The sequence below is a fragment of the Eretmochelys imbricata genome, chromosome 7 (genome assembly GCF_965152235.1).
Source record: "Eretmochelys imbricata isolate rEreImb1 chromosome 7, rEreImb1.hap1, whole genome shotgun sequence".
NCBI lineage: Eukaryota > Metazoa > Chordata > Testudines > Cheloniidae > Eretmochelys > Eretmochelys imbricata.
The window spans coordinates 95,479,911-95,497,117 of NC_135578.1; positions in this window are offsets into that span (position 1 = coordinate 95,479,911).

A 17,207-nucleotide genomic window follows, 5' to 3' on the forward strand; every position below is an offset into this window, starting at 1 on the left:
ATTCCAATTCAACAGTCTCTCGCTGGAATCTGGTTTTGAAGTTTTTCTGTTGTAATATCGCAACTTTCATGTCTGTAATCGCGTGACCAGAGAGATTGAAGTGTTCTCCAACTGGTTTATGAATTTATAATTCTTGACATCTGATTTGTGTCCATTTATTCTTTTACGTAGAGATTGTCCAGTTTGACCAATGTACATGGCAGAGGGGCATTGCTGGCACATGATGGCATATATCACATTGGTAGATGTGCAGGTGAAACGAGCCTCTGATAGTGTGGCTGATGTGATTAGGCCCTGTGATGGTGTCCCCTGAATAGATATGATATGGATATGGGCACAGTTGGCAACGGGCTTTGTTGCAAGGATAGGTTCCTGGGTTAGTGGTTCTGTTGTGTGGTATGTGGTTGCTGGTGAGTAATCGCTTCAGGTTGGCGGGCTGTCTGTAGGCAAGGACTGGCCTGTCTCCCAAGATTTGTGAGAGTGTTGGGTCATCCTTCAGGATAGTTGTAGATCCTTAATAATGCGGGCCTGTCCTGTAGTAGGTGACTTCTGGGAACTCTTCTGGCTCTATCAATCTGTTTCTTCACCTCCGCAGATGGGTATTGTAGTTGTAAGAATGCTTGATAGAGATCTTGTAGGTGTTTGTCTCTGTCTGAGGGGTTGGAGCAAATGCAGTTGTATCTCAGAGCTTGGCTGTAGACAATGGATCGTGTGGTGTGGTCAGGGTGAAAGCTGGAGGCATGTCGGTAGGAATAGCAGTCAGTAGGTTTCCTGTATAGGGTGGTGTTTATGTGACCATCGTTTATTAGGACTGTAGTGTCCAGGAAGTGGACCTCTTGTGTGGACTGGACCAGGCTGAGGTTGATGGTGGGATGGAAATTGTTGAAATCATGGTGGAATTCCTCAAGGGCTTCTTTTCCATGGGTCCAGATGATGAAGATGTCATCAATATAGCTCAAGTAGAGTAGGGGCATTGGGGACAAGAGCTGAGGAAGCGTTGTTCTTAGTCTGCCATAAAAATGTTGGCATACTGTGGGGCCATGCGGGTACCCATAGCAGTGCCGCTGATTTGAAGGTATTTAGAGTTGACTTTTTTGTTTGTTTCTCTCCCCATACTCAGAGGTAGGTAATATTAGTGAGAACTATTTTTGTCCTCCTATTCTTGCTCTTCCTTCTTCTGGCCTCCCCCAGTCTGTGAGTAGGCAGGGTGAAGTCTGTGTGCTTCTTAGTGTGATTGGCTGTGTCAGAGGTGTATTTCACATTGTATTCTGACCATGGTCTGGGTTGGGTCCTAACAGGTCTTTGGGGAAAACCCTTCTTTCAAAGATGTAACTTGGCTCGTAATAGTTTGACTTTTAATAGGAATATGAGGATTTCTCTTTATTCACCTTAAAAATCTTACCATATGTTATGAAAACTACAGAGAATGGGATTCAAAACCTCAAACACTATTGTCAGCTGCTGAAACCCCTAACAGACCAGTTTCTTTCCTGAGACTTGGCTAAATTTTATGAAGCTAACTGTGAAATATAAGCTTGTGTCCAGAAATTACACTACAGTCAAATTGTAATAAAGTCTGATTCTGCTGTCTTGATTTGATTTCTTTTTTCAAGGATGCTCTGACTCTCAAACACAAACAGCCTAGAGCACGATGTAGGTACCTTTCTCTGTCTGTTATCCTTTCATACACTACAACTAGGCAGTCTGCTTAAGTGTTAAGGATTAAGGGGGAGATTTTCAAAGGCACAAATGGCAGTAGGTGCCTGACTCCCACTGAAAGTCTCAATTGAAATGTACAAGAGCTTGTCTTATTTTATAGCAATTGGTAAAATCTTCACTACTAATAAAAATGCAAATAAATGTATTTTGATTTTAACTTGCAATATGAAATAGTGGTTCATATTGCAAGTTAATGTCGTAGCTGAAGAAAAAATGATTGCACCTCTGTAATTTAGACTTTATTTTCTCTAAAATTATAATATAGATATATATATTACCATAACATGCTATTGTTGTTATCTTTTCATTTACATGCACTATAATGATATTGAGCACAACTTTGAATTTTAAATCTCATCTCATATATGCTATTAATCTTTCAAAATGAAAAGACCAATGACTGTGGTATATAAATGAATGTTAACAGCCATATAGTATAATATTGTATGTAGAGCTGGCCTAAAATTATTCCTGAATAATTTGTTGGATGTGAAACCACTTTTGCATTTTGTACTCATTTCCTTGGAACATTTCTGTTAGCAAATCAATTACATATAGAACAATGGCCCCCCTGTTTGCTGGGATTAGGCTTTAGCCTGGAAAAGCAGGAAAAAGTGTCAACTGAGTGAGGGAGCAGAGCTCTGCCTCCTCCCCACTCCCTTTGAGTGCTCTTTGTTGGTGGAGAGAGGAGAAACAGGAAGAGGAGGGTTTGAAGTGAGCCTCTGGTCAGCCATCACACCCATGCTGGGCATGACTCTGTGGTTTGGATGTTTCACAAGGGTCTCCACTGGCCAACCAGGCCTGCACCCATCTGGTTTATAAGGGGCCTCCTGAATGGTGCATAGCCAGTGCCTGAAGACCCTTCAGGAAAAGTGGAAAACCCTTTCCAGAACAAATCTTTCCACAGTAAAGGAACCAGGACTGGTTCCATCTCTTTGAACTGTTCTGGTAGCACAAAGGAAATGGAGAGTCACTCTAACAGGTAAAGGTGGCATTCCTAGGGGAGCCAGGGGCAGGCGTGCAGCACTGCATTCTGGCAATCTCCACTTGGTGAAGTGGTCCTAGGGAACTGTGCTGGCTTGCATAATTTAGAGCAACCTTGCACTCAGGAGTGGTTTGGCCCCTGGTCAGCAAAATGGAAAGCTGATCCATCCTGGGTCTTACACTGAGTGCAGCTCCGCCAGACCTGGAACCTGGCCCCAGATCTTTGAAGATACCCCAGTTGGCTGTACAGATCATTCAGTGGTGAGACTGCACTGTGTTCACAACACTGTCAAAGTACTTAGGATAGTTAATTCTTGCTTGCTATAGAAGAACTGAGCTTCAAAGAAAGAAGTGTTGAACTAGTTAGATTAAAAGTCATTGTGAGGTTTGAATTAGTTCATCAGGAAATTGTAGCTCAGGCAGAAGTCAAACTAGTTGAGAGGGCCCCAGGAAACTTAAAGAGAATGTGGTAATGCATTAGCTACCTTCCATTCTGATCACCTTTCTCTCTTTCAAAAATTCTTCCCTGGCCCCCCATTGTTTTCATGTGTGGCCTGATTTCAGAGGGTAGCTGGCATTTGTTGTTGTTTGTGTGTTAAATTGTGTTTGTTTTTATTCTATTGTACAACACTCCAAAGTTGGGTTGGGTGAAAGTTGGGTGAAAAATGTAAGGCCCCTGTCTTGCAAATGATTACAAGGGTGAGTAATTTTATGTACATGTACTTCCACTGGGCCTGAGCCTTTGCCTCTGACTGCATGGTGTGAAGTAGTTTACATCAGTGTGATGTGGGTATTAGAAGGCTGCCTTTCTGATTTGAGAGTGTCTTATATCCACTTTGCACTGGTGTAAATGACTTCAAACCATGCAGGGCAACATAGAATCAGGCCCTTTGGGGACTGGTCTACATTACAGACCTACATCGGTATAAACATCACTCAGGGGTGTGAAAAATCCACCCGCCTGAGTCATGTCGTTATACTAACCGTGTGAACAGTGTTGTCAGCAGGAGAGCTTCTCCTGCCAACACAGCTATCGCCTCCCAGGGAGGTGGATTAACTACACTGACAGGAGAGCTCTCTCCCATTGGCACAGAATGTCTTCATTAAAGCGCTACAGCAGCACAGCTGTGCCGATGCAGCATTTTAGGTGAAGACGTGCCCTGAGTCAATGGGGGACTCTCTTGAGGAAATGACAGGTTTCAGAGTAGCAGCCGTGTCAGTCTGTATTCGCAACAAAGAAAAGGAGGACTTGTGGCACCTTAGAGACTAACCAGTTTATTTGAGCATAAGCTTTCGTGAGCTACAGCTGAATCCACTGAATGCATCCGATAAAGTGAGCTATAGCTCACGAAAGCTTATGCTAAAATAAATTGATTAGTCCCTAAGGTGCCACAAGTCCTGCTTTTCTCCTTGAGTAGCATTACTCATGTGCATGTGTTTGCAAGATCAGAGTTTCTGCCAGCCACCACTGAAGTGACAGCACTGCCATCAATATTTCATTCTCCTTGGAATATCTTCTACAAAGCTGAGAAATGCTGTCCCAACTAGCTGTGAGTGCAAATGTGGATTTTTGTAACTGGGAGAAGTACAGTAGCTTTAAGCAAAGGGCATAGCATTACAAGGAGACTTATAATGAGGGTGATGAGTACGCGCACTGCTGCAACAAGAACCTCTGAACTATACTGTGTGGAAGTCTAATGACTGTTTTTTAAAATTATTTCTGTGATGGAAGAAATCTAATGGGACTTTCCCTCATTGTCTTTTTGTGGCATTAGATCATTTCCTTCAGTTAATGTTTCATAGAATCTCCTGACTGCTCTTTGTTGTCAATAGAACACTCTTCTTTGTTAACATATGGAATTATGATCAGTTCTTTAAAAAAATAGATCACAGTATTGCAGAAAGAAGCATATGGGCACTTAAGGTAAAATCAAAGGCTCCAATCTGTAACAGATTGGCATTTTCCAAATTGTGTCTCCTGGAGACAAACCAAAAGCCTCTTGCAAATTAAAGTTCCAACCAGAGTTTCATTATGAGTTAAAGTTTCTATCTCCCTGAGAACTTCAGAAAGTAAAATGATTCAGGCATAAATATTTTTGATTAATCTCAAGGAAGAGTGGATGATTTTTAAAGTTTGAAGTAAATGGATCAAACCATATCGTGAACAAGAGCAATAACATACATAAATATATGTATGTTACTGGACTAAACAAAGATTGTTTTTTGTGGGGGGAGGGGCAGATTACATTGTAATGAAAGTGTCTTACATCTCTACATCCCTATAATTTAAAGTTAATTAATTTAAAAATAATAAATAGGAGTATGATGTAAAAAATCTTACATTTGGAAGCTGACTAGTTACCTGAAATTTTCATGTTGTCTAGTTTTCTAAAATGTTCAGTATAATGCGCATCAACTTCTTATTTTTATCAATTTTTTTTATCATATCTATGTGAAATTACATTAGTTCCAGTTATAAAATACAAATTCTACTCTCAGAACTCTTATTGGCTGTACTTAGCTTAAATTAACACGTTAGATATATTTTTCCAGTCAATGTATGCACATAACTTTGATATATAAGACCATTTCTGGTAATTTTAGAAAGGTCTCTCAATGATGATTCAAGCAATATAAGTTTCTATACTGCTACACAGAACAGCATGAGTCCCGGTAGCTTATACTAGCCTAATTATATTTCACATTTAGATTTTGTTTCTTCTGTGTACCATTTCAGGAGTGTATCCACTCAAACGCACCAAACCCTGCCTTTAGTGAAATGTATAGAACGGGCTGATAAAAATCAATATATATTTTGCATAGTACATCCCACAGGAAACATAAAATGTGTGTGGCTTGAGATTGCTTAGTGCTTGCTTAAATCATAAATATTCATGCAGTGCAGAAGATAACTACACTTAGCTGGGAAGGAGTTAAAAATAAAATTAAAAAAGTCCTGAAATTTAATGTTAAGATTCATGCAACATAGAAGAGTAAAAATATGGTCCCCTCAGTGGGACTAACTGCATAACCAGAAGGAATGAAAGTGATACCAGGTCAGAATTTGAAAGTGCAGACCCAACAGGCCTGAAGAGATCTTGTCAAAATTAGATAAGTTCAGCGGTGTGTTTTAGTGTTGTATCATAAACAATGTCTAAAACTTACAAAAAGGTTAAAATAGCTTTCATTTTACCATTTCACAAGGCACTTGACTGAAGTCATTATCTGGGAGATTTTTGAATTCACAAGTTTCTGACAGGGCCATAAATTCCCAAACAAGCTGATTTCTGCCTTACAAAAATTTTAGTTAAATGGCAGTGATAAATTCTGAAGCAGTATTTGTAGGTTTTACCTGACAAAGACTCTTCACTGGAGTTGGCCGATTTAGAGACATGGTGATCAAATGGGCTACATCACTAGTCCCAATACTTGTGACTGCAGCAGAGACCCTCAAAATATGAAGCATCTCCTGCTATGCCAGCTGCTTGGGCATGAATGCTCTTCCAGTGTCCTTGTGGAGTGCAATGACTGGATAATCACGTGTGCCTGGAAGTGGTAGGAAGCAGCATGAGGACATGACAAGAAGAAGACTTGAGAAAGAGAGAGCCAGGAAACAATGTATGTCTTTTATTTCAGCAGTGGCTGTTCGTGTTACATATTTGAGATCAGTTTTGCAATCTGAGAGCATTGAGATCGATAGAGTAACTATCAGAGAGTGGATGAAGGGACAGCTTATAAACAAAGTAATCCACGAACAGCCTCTTCACCTACTTGGCCCTTGTTTTCAATGGGCCAGACTCACCTCTATTGATGCAAAGATGTGCGAGTAACTCAGCTCCCTGTGTCACCGTATACAGAAGGACACATCCACAGGGCAGGAGAACTCCAATCATGCTCCTTCCCCAGCCCATTATTTGGTTTATGTTGACTGCCTGTGGACCCATTAGCAGAAGGGAAGTCACTGCTAGTATAGCCAATAGGTAAAATTTTCGAAAGCACCTACACTTAGGAGTCCAAGTTCCATTTTCAAGTGATATAGGCATGTAGGAGCTTAATGGTATGTGTACACTGCAAAAATACCCCTTGGCAGTGAGTCTCAGAGCTGGGGTCGACTGACTCAGGTTCATGGGGCTTTTGCTATGGGGCTAAAAATAGTGTCAATGTTTCCACACGGGCAGGAGACTGGCCTCTGAAACTCAGTGAGGGGGAAGGATCTCAGAGCCTGGGCTCCAGTCCAAGCAGGAATGTCTACACTGCTATTATTAGCCCCATTGCGCAAGCCCTGTGACCCCATCTCTGAGACTCACTATTGTGAGGTTGGGGGGGGGGGGGATTCTTTGGGGTTTTTTTCTGTGTAGATATGTCCTGAGTTAGACTGAAACTCAGTGGGACCTATGAGTCACATCACTTTTGAAAATGGGACTTGGGAGACTAAATCACTTGGTTATTTTTGAAAATGTTATTTAGGGTGTGTGAATTTAGGCCAGTTTAAGACTCATCTCTAGTATATAAAGTTACATCATTTCCCAACTCTGACTATCCAGCTTTTGCCCACTTTTTTGCCCACTGCTTTGGTGGAACACTTCATCTTATGAAATTCCCTTTATTCCAATTAAAATCAGAGCTTTGGCACTGTTGTTTTTTTTCTATATATTTTCTTCTTAATTCACTCTGAAATAATTGCTTTGGGGCTTGTGAAAAACACTTTCCTAAATTTGCAATCAAGTGGGGATTTTCAGATTCCCCCCTTTGCTATCCATGGCTTCAATTATATGAAATCTTTGAGGAAGGAGGATTCCAATTTGAGTTTTTGTAAGTGGTCCAAAAAAATCCAAAAGACCGAGAGCAGTAGAGTACTTAATATAAAGACAAATTAAATGGCAAATAAGATTAATAAAACTGTCATGCTTTATTCAGCAGACACATGCCTTCTGTATTGTTGTGGAGGGCTACGGATTTGGCTTCTGCTAAACTTGGCAGAACTAATGAGTAGAAGCCAGGCCTGGCTGCAAAAAGCCTATCTGAGGTCTTCTCTGTGTGTCGGGTTCCTGGAGAAAACCATTCAAGAATGGAGACTTCATTAAAATGATTTAGCCAAGGCCTTTTTTCCTCTTCACCACTGTCTTATTCAAAGGGTGTGAGGATGATAATTGACCTTCTGGATACAAAATGATATTTAAAAAATATAAATGCAAGAAAAAATTAGTCCGCTTATCAAAAGAAAAACAAATAAAACCCCAACCAAAGTGTAAGATACTCCTTGTTTTCATTATTACTTACTTGGAGCGAAATCCTGGGTCCAATGAAGTCTATGGGAGTTTTGCCATTGATTTCAATGGAGCGCGGTTTTCATCCTTGATCTCCCACATTCAGAGGGTCTCCTTTGTTTGGAGAGTGGTTAAGATTAGACCCTGGTCATTAAATTTTTGACAAAACAATTTTTTGTCGAGACCAAAGCTTTTCATGGGAATGTGCCAGATTTGACTAAACTTTTTTTGGGAAGGTTTCTCTGGTCCAGGATAGAATTTCTTGTCAAAAGCCGAGGGATAGAGCTGCACCAATAGCCTGGTGGTTAGAGCACTCACCTGGGATGTGAGACACCTAGGCCTCCAATTAGGGACTTGAACTTGGGTCTCCCACATCCCAAGTGCCCTAACCACTGGGCTGCAGAGTTCAGGTCTGTCTCTCTCTCTCTATCCCGCCTGTTGGAGCTATTCCACTTTTTAAAAATAATTAAATGTTCATTGAGCCAGAGAGAGAGATTGAGATCAATGATTGGGCCCTCTTTGTGTTATGTGCTGTACACACATGTAGAGGAAAGTCAGTCCTGGATTTAGTAGATGGATGTAACAAACAAACACTGGAGAGGGCAGGTAGTAACAAGGACTATGAATGAGATAACGGACAATTGGGGGGGCGGGTGTTTGCCCAAATTAGCTGTGTTCATAATTAGTCTGCACAGACTTAGAAAATAGATTTTCCCCCTGCATCTATTGGAGATACCAGTAAATGTCTGAGCTGTAATGCATTCTTATCTTGTCTAGAGCTCTGAGACCACCTGTGAAAACTCTAAAAGATTAATTTTTACTAATTCCACCCTTTGAGTACCCTGAGACATAAATGGTGCATCTCAACAAGAAGTGTGAGCCATGAATGTATCTTGGGTCCATGTTGCTGATTATGTCTCCCTCAGAATAGATATCTGTGGGTGGGGCTGGGAATGGCAGAAAAGGATTTAATGCACAGTGGGGCTTCATCTCCCAAGAAAAAAATGATTTTTTTCCTCCTGCTAAGAAAGAAGTTAGACTAATAATTTTCTCATTTTCAGATGGCTTTTCTTCTTCCTATTTGGTCCCTTTGAAAATAAAGATATTTTATTGAGAGACTCAGGCCTGGTCTACACTTAAAATGTAGATTGACCTAGCTACATCACTCAGGGGTGTAAAAACTTTACACTCTTGTGCACTGTAATTAAGCTGATCTAACCACACACTCCCCTCCACACGCAGTGTAGATGTGGCTCAGTTGAGGGAACAATTCTTCTATTGACCTAGCTACTGGTATCTGGGGAGGGGGATTGCCAGTGTGGGAAGTCTACACTACAGTGGCATAGCTGCAGCTGTAGTATCCATATTGTAGACGTGGCCTAAAAATGATGTGACTATATTTAGCAAATATATACCAGAATACCCCTTTATGGACACTTTTAGAGGGTTCTGTATTTTAGTGAATAGATTAAATTCTCAGTGGAAAAGATTGAAGAAATATAATCGTATCTGACTGAAAGCAGATGAGAAGGAGATAAAAATGAGGAGGGGAGGACAGATTTTTTTTCCCCCAAACTTCACACACCAGAGTTGCAATTTGCCACACAGCTGCCATCTTCAGCAATGCAGATGACTTCTTCCACCACTTCTGTCTTAATGCAAGGCAGTGCTTTTAGTGAGTTGCTATACCAGAATAGACACATTTGTCAATGCTGGATCACAAAAGATTAACTTCACAAACTAACAGGCTCCACAGCTATATGATGGGATAAAATAAATAAACCATGATTTAAAAATGATAGACACATAATGATGCCACCACTGAAATAAAATGCCTCACAATTTAGAAAAAAACTTTCAATGCTTTAATTTAAAATTGAGATTTTTTTGAAAATTAGGTTTGGGCAAAGAATGTAATTTGCGGGAGTCTCTGTAAGATATGTGGCCAATCAACAATTTTTTTTTAATCTTGATTACCATAGATTAGTCTTTAAATTTAATCTGACATTACATATAACACTGGGGGAAAGGTCATGATGACACAGTGTATTTTAAAAAGTGTACTGTTTATATATGGCACCAGGAATCATCTATCCTGGGGGAAGGTGGGCAGTATCTTAATACTTCATGATGACGGGTTGCAGAATTAAGTGATTTAGAAATTAAATTACATATTTATTTTTGGGAGGGAGTAATGAGAACAGAGGCTAGAAGTTGAGAAATCTTGGTTCCATGCTAGCACAATGCCTCCAGGAGCTCCCACAGGAAGAGATCTATATGATTTTTGCTAAATGTGTCACATGGTTTCCACTTCTTTGGTCTCCCTCGGATGAAGGTATAGGCTGAAAACAAGTCTCTGCCAGGTCTGGATAGCTCTGAGTGAGGTAGAGCTGTTCACCTGCTTCTCGCCATCTAAGCTGCAGCTCTACTTGCAGATACACCTATGGTAATGGGTGTTTCCTAGGGTACGTCTACAATGCACACTCCTTATGGTGGCATGTAGAGTGTATACTCTGTACATCCCCTATTATGTGTGCAAACAGCAGAGTAGATGGTGAGGCATTGCTTAGGCGAGTAAGATGCACCTTAACCTTTTAGATATGTACCCTACATGGCTCTCTACATGCCCAAGCAGCACCTTCCCCATCTACACTGCAGTTTTTAGCAGTGTAGTGTCCTTCTGCCTCCCTGCTTCTGGAGACTTTCCATGGGCTTCGGCAGTGGGGAGCAGCTCCCCATCACTGAAGCTTTTCCCTGCTGTCTCCCCCTGCCACAGCTTTTAATTGTTGTGTAGTACACACTGTGGTGTGGAGGTACCCAGTCACCTGACAATAAACTGATACATTTTTAACTGGTTACATTGTGTCTGTACATACATGGAAAATGTTAAAGCTTCTACTAACAAACTTTCATTTTCCTTTCAGATCAGATGAGTAGAAGAGATCCTCCTATAATAAGGTGCCAGTTTAAGGAATAACAAGGCCCTAATCCTACAGTAAGAGTCGTATTGGCAGACCTTATGCCCACACAGTTTAGCTAAAGTCAGAGCTCCCAGTTCAGATTCCCCTCCGGTTTTCATTTTCCACCAGAGAGGAGGAAGAGCTCTGAAGAACCAGCATTACCTCAAGCCAGATAGAAGGAGGAGGAGGAGAGCAGCTATCTTCCCCTCATTCCCTCTTAAATGAACCTTGGAATGTTTTCAGCTTGCGTCTGGGAAGAGCAAACTTTATGTGATTTCTGTGCTAACTCCTAAATCAACCCAGGTTCACAGGAAAGGTTCATAAGCTCTAGTAAGCCTGGCTGGCCTGATTTTAAAGGTGGTTATAAAACCAGAAAATAATTGAGTTTCTTGTTGTTTTAAGGTTTTATTGCAACGATTTTACACTGTTCAGGTCTCAAAGACTGTGTCTTCAAGAAAGTTATGAAACCAAGTCAGTAACATTTCATAGCTGTGGGGGAAGGGAGAATATGTTCAGAAATCCAGTTAACAAACAATAAGATTTATGTTACTCCTGTGCATTGCTTTTAAAATGCACCATTCAGTATCTGTTTTTAGCTATGTCGGTAAGAAATCCTAGGTGCTTGCAATTGTGAAAATGTCATTGCTCTGAAAGTTGGATTCAATCTTTTCAAGCATTTTTTCCAAAGAACTGATTTTTGATATAACATCGTTAGTCATGTGTGCACTAAAGTAAATGAGAGATGCAAATTTGTGTCGTTTACACCCAGTTTATTGTTGCCAGTTGAAGTTGGTGAAGTTGCAGTCACACAACCATAATGTGTTAAATGTCAATGTGTTTAATTTGGCATTCACTCAATCTGATATTTCAGTGGCATAATGTGACCATATTAGAATTGCTTCCATTGATTGTATCAGCATGACTTAGCTATATTAAACTTTTTTTTTTCCAGAGATGTATCCCCACAGATGGGGAGACTTGTAATACCAGCTTCTGGGATATGAATTCTGCATACCTACAGCAAAGGAAGAATTTTTTTTCTTAGTTTCCATTATAAATTCAGAAATATAAAGAAAAGGCTGTTTTTTCCTTGAATAAACTGTCATTTTTTAATGAATACTGCATTAACTCAATAATATTACTTATGACATTTTATAACCATTTAATGTATTCTGTCCTTGCTTAGTGCAATTATTGTCATGGGGTTTGTAGCTTGTAAATGAACAGGGCTACGTGTCGTGTTTCCTCCCACCCTTAGCAACTTTCCCTTTCAGTATCTTTAAAAAGGCATTGGAGAAAATATGTAGCACTGATCTCCCCAGGTAGAAATCTGTACTTTGCCGAACTTTGCAAACAGCATTAACTTTTCCTGTTTCACTTGCCTCAAGAGCAGTGCTTCTCAAGCTATCTGATGTGGGGAACTGGCATTTTTTTTTTCCCAATGTGCGCACAGACCGGCGGCCGATGGCTCGCGGACCGGCACCAGTCCGCGGACCACCACTTTGAGTAGCACTGCTCTAGAGCATACTTATTCGCTAAGTTGATGCTTATGAGTAAACTGTGTCTGAGCTATGCTGTCTGAAGAACATTTCTTATTTTATAGCTGCAGTATCCACTGCAGGGGATGGGGGAGGGGTAAAGCCTTCCTGCTTTGTTGAAACTATATATGTTGACTAATTTGCTGTGTGTAAATTTTAAAGGTTTCATTTCAATAATTAAACTATCTGACATTCGCTAGGAAAAATCTATTCTCTTTTCAACTTGAGTTTAATTATATCAAGAATAAACGGTGCACAAATACAGGCTGTTAAACTGGAAAAGTCTTTGCTCATGCTTTCTTCATGCACCATTGATGAAAAGACAGACAAAACAAGTAATGATTTCATCAGTTTCACATTTATAATAAACTTTGATATAGCGATAATCAGTGTATGCAGGCAAAAAATTCCCAGTGGAAAAACTCTGACCCTTTTCCGTTGCCTTCTGACTCATACAGGCAGTCACACCAGTGCAATGTGAGTGTTAAATGCTACCATTCTGAGCTGAGTTGATCTACCTCCCATCAGCCACCAGCCAGTACAATCTACTGGAGTGAAGTCTGAGAGTCAAAAGTTCATGACTTCTAATCCCATCTCTGCCACTGATTTGCTGTTTGCCCTTGGGCAAGTCACTTTGGACCAGATTTGTAAAGGTGCTTAAAGATGCAGAGAAGTGCCTATTGGGATATTCCAAAGCTCATATGTGCCTAACTCCCATTGATTTGGAATATCCTACTAGGCACTTCTCTGCATCTTTAGGCACCAAAATATTGTTTAAAATCTGGCCCTTTACCTCTCTTGTTTTTATTTTCCCCATATAACTTCCCAGTTAACACAGTTAGTGGTACCACATAAAAACCTATGTAATAATATGAATCTGCCTACAGTGGTAGTATGGGGATGTTTGTACAGTGGTTTGAATAACATGAAGCCTTCAATACGTGTTCAGTATAATTACGAATAATATTAAACATGTTTGAGGGGGGAGGGAGAGATCGGACTGGGTGATATTACTCAGTTCTGTTCAGAGTACACCCGTTAGCAGAAGGACACCCTGAGTCACCCTGTTAGGCTATATCTACACTGGTTTCAGAGTAACAGCCGTGTTAGTCTGTATTCGCAAAAAGAAAAGGAGTACTTGTGGCACCTTAGAGACTAACCAGTTTATTTGAGCATGAGCTTTCGTGAGCTACAGCTCACTTCATCAGATACATACCGTGGAAACTGCAGCAGACTTTATATATACACAGAGAATATGAAACAATACCTCCTCCCACCCCACTGTCCTGCTGGTAATAGCTTATCTAAAGTAATCGTCAGGTTAGGCCATTTCCAGCACAAATCCAGGTTCCTGGATTTGTGCAGGAAATGGCCTAACTTCATTATCATGCACATTGTGTAAAGAGTTGTCACTTTGGATGGGCTATCACCAGCAGGAGAGTGAATTTGTGTGGGGGGGTGGAGGGTGAGAAAACCTGGATTTGTGCTGGAAATGGCCTAACCTGACGATTACTTTAGATAAGCTATTACCAGCAGGACAGTGGGGTGGGAGGAGGTATTGTTTCATATTCTCTGTGTATATATAAAGTCTGCTGCAGTTTCCACGGTATGTATCTGATGAAGTGAGCTGTAGCTCACGAAAGCTCATGCTCAAATAAACTGGTTAGTCTCTAAGGTGCCACAAGTACTCCTTTTCTTTATATCTACACTGCAGCTCAGAGGTGTATTGCCAAGCTCAGGTAGATCTAAACACAGTAGCTCCAACTGAGCTAGCGCACTAAAAACAGAGTAGCTACCCGAGTACAATTCGGTCTGCGATCCTTGGTACAGGTACGTACTCGGGTGACTAGCCTGAACTGTGGCCCAGGCCACTGTGGCCACACTACTGTTTTGGGAAAGGTCAGAGCATGGGCTGGGCTTACACTAATCTAGGGAAGTTTTCCTTCACGAAGCCTGTTTGGGGTTTTGCTGATGTGGGGGTACAAAGGTCAATCCTGGTCCTTATGCTGAGCGGAGTGTGGGTTGGGAGCTTGCTGCTGCAAAGTTTTATACTGGGCAAAATTTGCTAATGGCTGCAAACATCAGTTCTCACTATGAAAAAATCTGTGCAGTAAACCCAAAGGATTTTACGTAGCTCTGTCACCAACTTAAACTAGCAAACAACATAATTAAAGAGAGACTGTCAAGTCGTTCACACCAAAAATGGGACTTGCCATAAAATTAGAATAATGTCCTTTGATTTCCAAACACCTTTTACCCTAAAATCCACCCTTTTAAAAATAGAGAAATTAAAGAAGAAACAATTGACACTGTCTGTATTGTAGCTAAACTATCTTGGCTTGACACCTTTTTCAAACTAATGAAGCCTTACTCTATATACAATACATTTCTATTCTAACATCCTCCCTGGCTTAATTATGTACTAATTACAGCCTTTATATAGAAGTATAGCGTCATCTTATTCACTGCAGAGGAGGCTCAGGAGCTCACAATTCTGCATTTGGCCTTTTAGCCTGAAGCAGTTTTAAAAATAGATATGACAATGGATGTTCATTTTTCAACCCTCTCTTTATTCCTCTATAAATTGCCCATTTAAAAATCAGTGGCATGCATTCACTGTATCACAGTACATGTAGCTGAGTGACACAAGTCTCTGCCCTCTTGTGGCAGATCAGGCTGGCAATGTTAGATAATTATTGGGGAATGTTTTCTTTTCATTAACTGCAACAGCCTAGCATTATTATAAATGATGCAAAGCATTAAGGGCTCACTCCTGCACCCACTGAAATCAATCTGCATATTGGATGCAGGATTAAGCCCTAACTGTTCAGTCCTCCTCTTCTGGAGGTGCCCAAGAAGATTAAGTAAAGGGACATTAGATCCTGATAGGGGTCTACTGCAATTTAAATATTACAAAATAAAACTAACTTATAAATGTATGGACAGTGCAATGGGAATCGACATCCTGGCATGGGAAATGCTTTTCCCCTCCCTTTCTATTGCACCAGCATCAGAATACATTACAATGACAACTTTCCAGGAACTCATTGTTTAGCTAACTTTGAGCTTCTGACAAATCAGGTGAATGGGCACACTGTGAAGAGAAAAAAGAGAAGCAGTGGGGATGACTATCAGCAGGAGGTCAAGAGAATGATATGGAGGAAGGCTAAGGTGCCATGGCTACGATGGGCAAATGTAACAGGAAGTGAGAAGGAGGTAATGGATTACAATAAATAAAAGGCAAGGGTTCAAATGTGTAAGGTAAATAGTATAATTTAAAAAAATTAACAGTCACATTTAGCTACTTTTCTTTGTATGTCTGTCAGGGAGGTGTCTATCATGTGCAGAGTTATTCTGTAGTCTTTGCTAGCCAGACTAAAGGGGTCTCATTCATTCCAATTCAGGAAGTGAATGAAAAATTAACTGAAACTAGAGTCCTACCTTAGTGATTTGTGATATAAAGTAAGGGTAAAGATGAGCTCCAGGAATAGGGTTAGTTTGGACTATAACCCATTGTGTGTCAGATGCCTTAGAAGTAATGTTGGAACTCATACAAATTTACAGGAGAAAAAAGTGTCTGTTTGTCTGATTATGGTCTAATCCTTCAATAGGAGTCTTTATGGGAGTAAGGTTCTATGAGTGTGGGTCTGTGTGAAGGCTCTGTAAGCTTCTTAGGGAACAGACCATTCCTCCTGCATGTCTGTGAAGTGCTACTGGGAGTCAGAGAAATAAATAAACAAATGTGACAACCATAAGCAAAAAGCCCAAAGAAATACACATACCTGGCTCTTTGTTTATGCTACTATGTAGCATAAAAGCCAACAAAACCCACAAGAATATAAAATAAAAATGAATAGGTAAAATAAATTAATGTATTTAAATGCAAACCAAAAAATAAATTGTGGCACGGCATCAATTTATTGTGAGCATATTTCAATTCAAATTTGCTGCTGCTTGTCTTTTGTGTACTGCTACCCATTAGCAGATAGCCTCTCATTTTTCAAACATCTGTTTTAAAAGGCTTCCAAATACTTGCTTACAGTAGCATGTATTTAACATTTAAGCAGTTTCAGCAGCTCTTTGAACAATTAGCTCATAATGAGCAGCCTCCATGCTAGCAAGCTATACTATAATGCTTATTAAATACTTTAAAATGTTAAGGTTTTGATTCTAACAAGAGAGAGGCCACACAATCCTCAGCTCACCCTGGGTAGCCACTATGATGTGTTATAACTAAAAAGTCAAAAATAATTGCTGTTAGGAGGTTCTGTTTCACTGTGTGCTTTGTTGCTAGGTCAATGCCTCAAGGTGTACATCAAAGCCTGCAGAGGTCCAGGGCTTTGTGACCGATCCCTGAGGGGCTACAAGCATGGATCTTTGACTTGATACAACGTAAACATTTTGGGGATAGACTTGGGCTTCTTCATAAGAAGTTACTCACCTTGTGCTGTAGTGATGGTTCTTTGAGATGTGTGTCTCTATGGGTGCTCCACTGTAGGTGTGTCTGTGTCCCTGTGTTGCTGATCGGAGAACGTCAGTAGCAGTGTCCATTGGGCCCACACATGCGCTGTCTCTCCTCATGCTGTGCCATGAGGCTAGCGAGCAGGTGGACTAACCATCCTCAATTCCTTCTCTACCACAGAGTCATAGCAAGAACTCCAAAGTAATAGGGAGGAGGGCGGGTAGCAGAGCACCCATAGGGGGATTGGAGCAGGGCAGTCACCCCGCTCCAGTCAGAA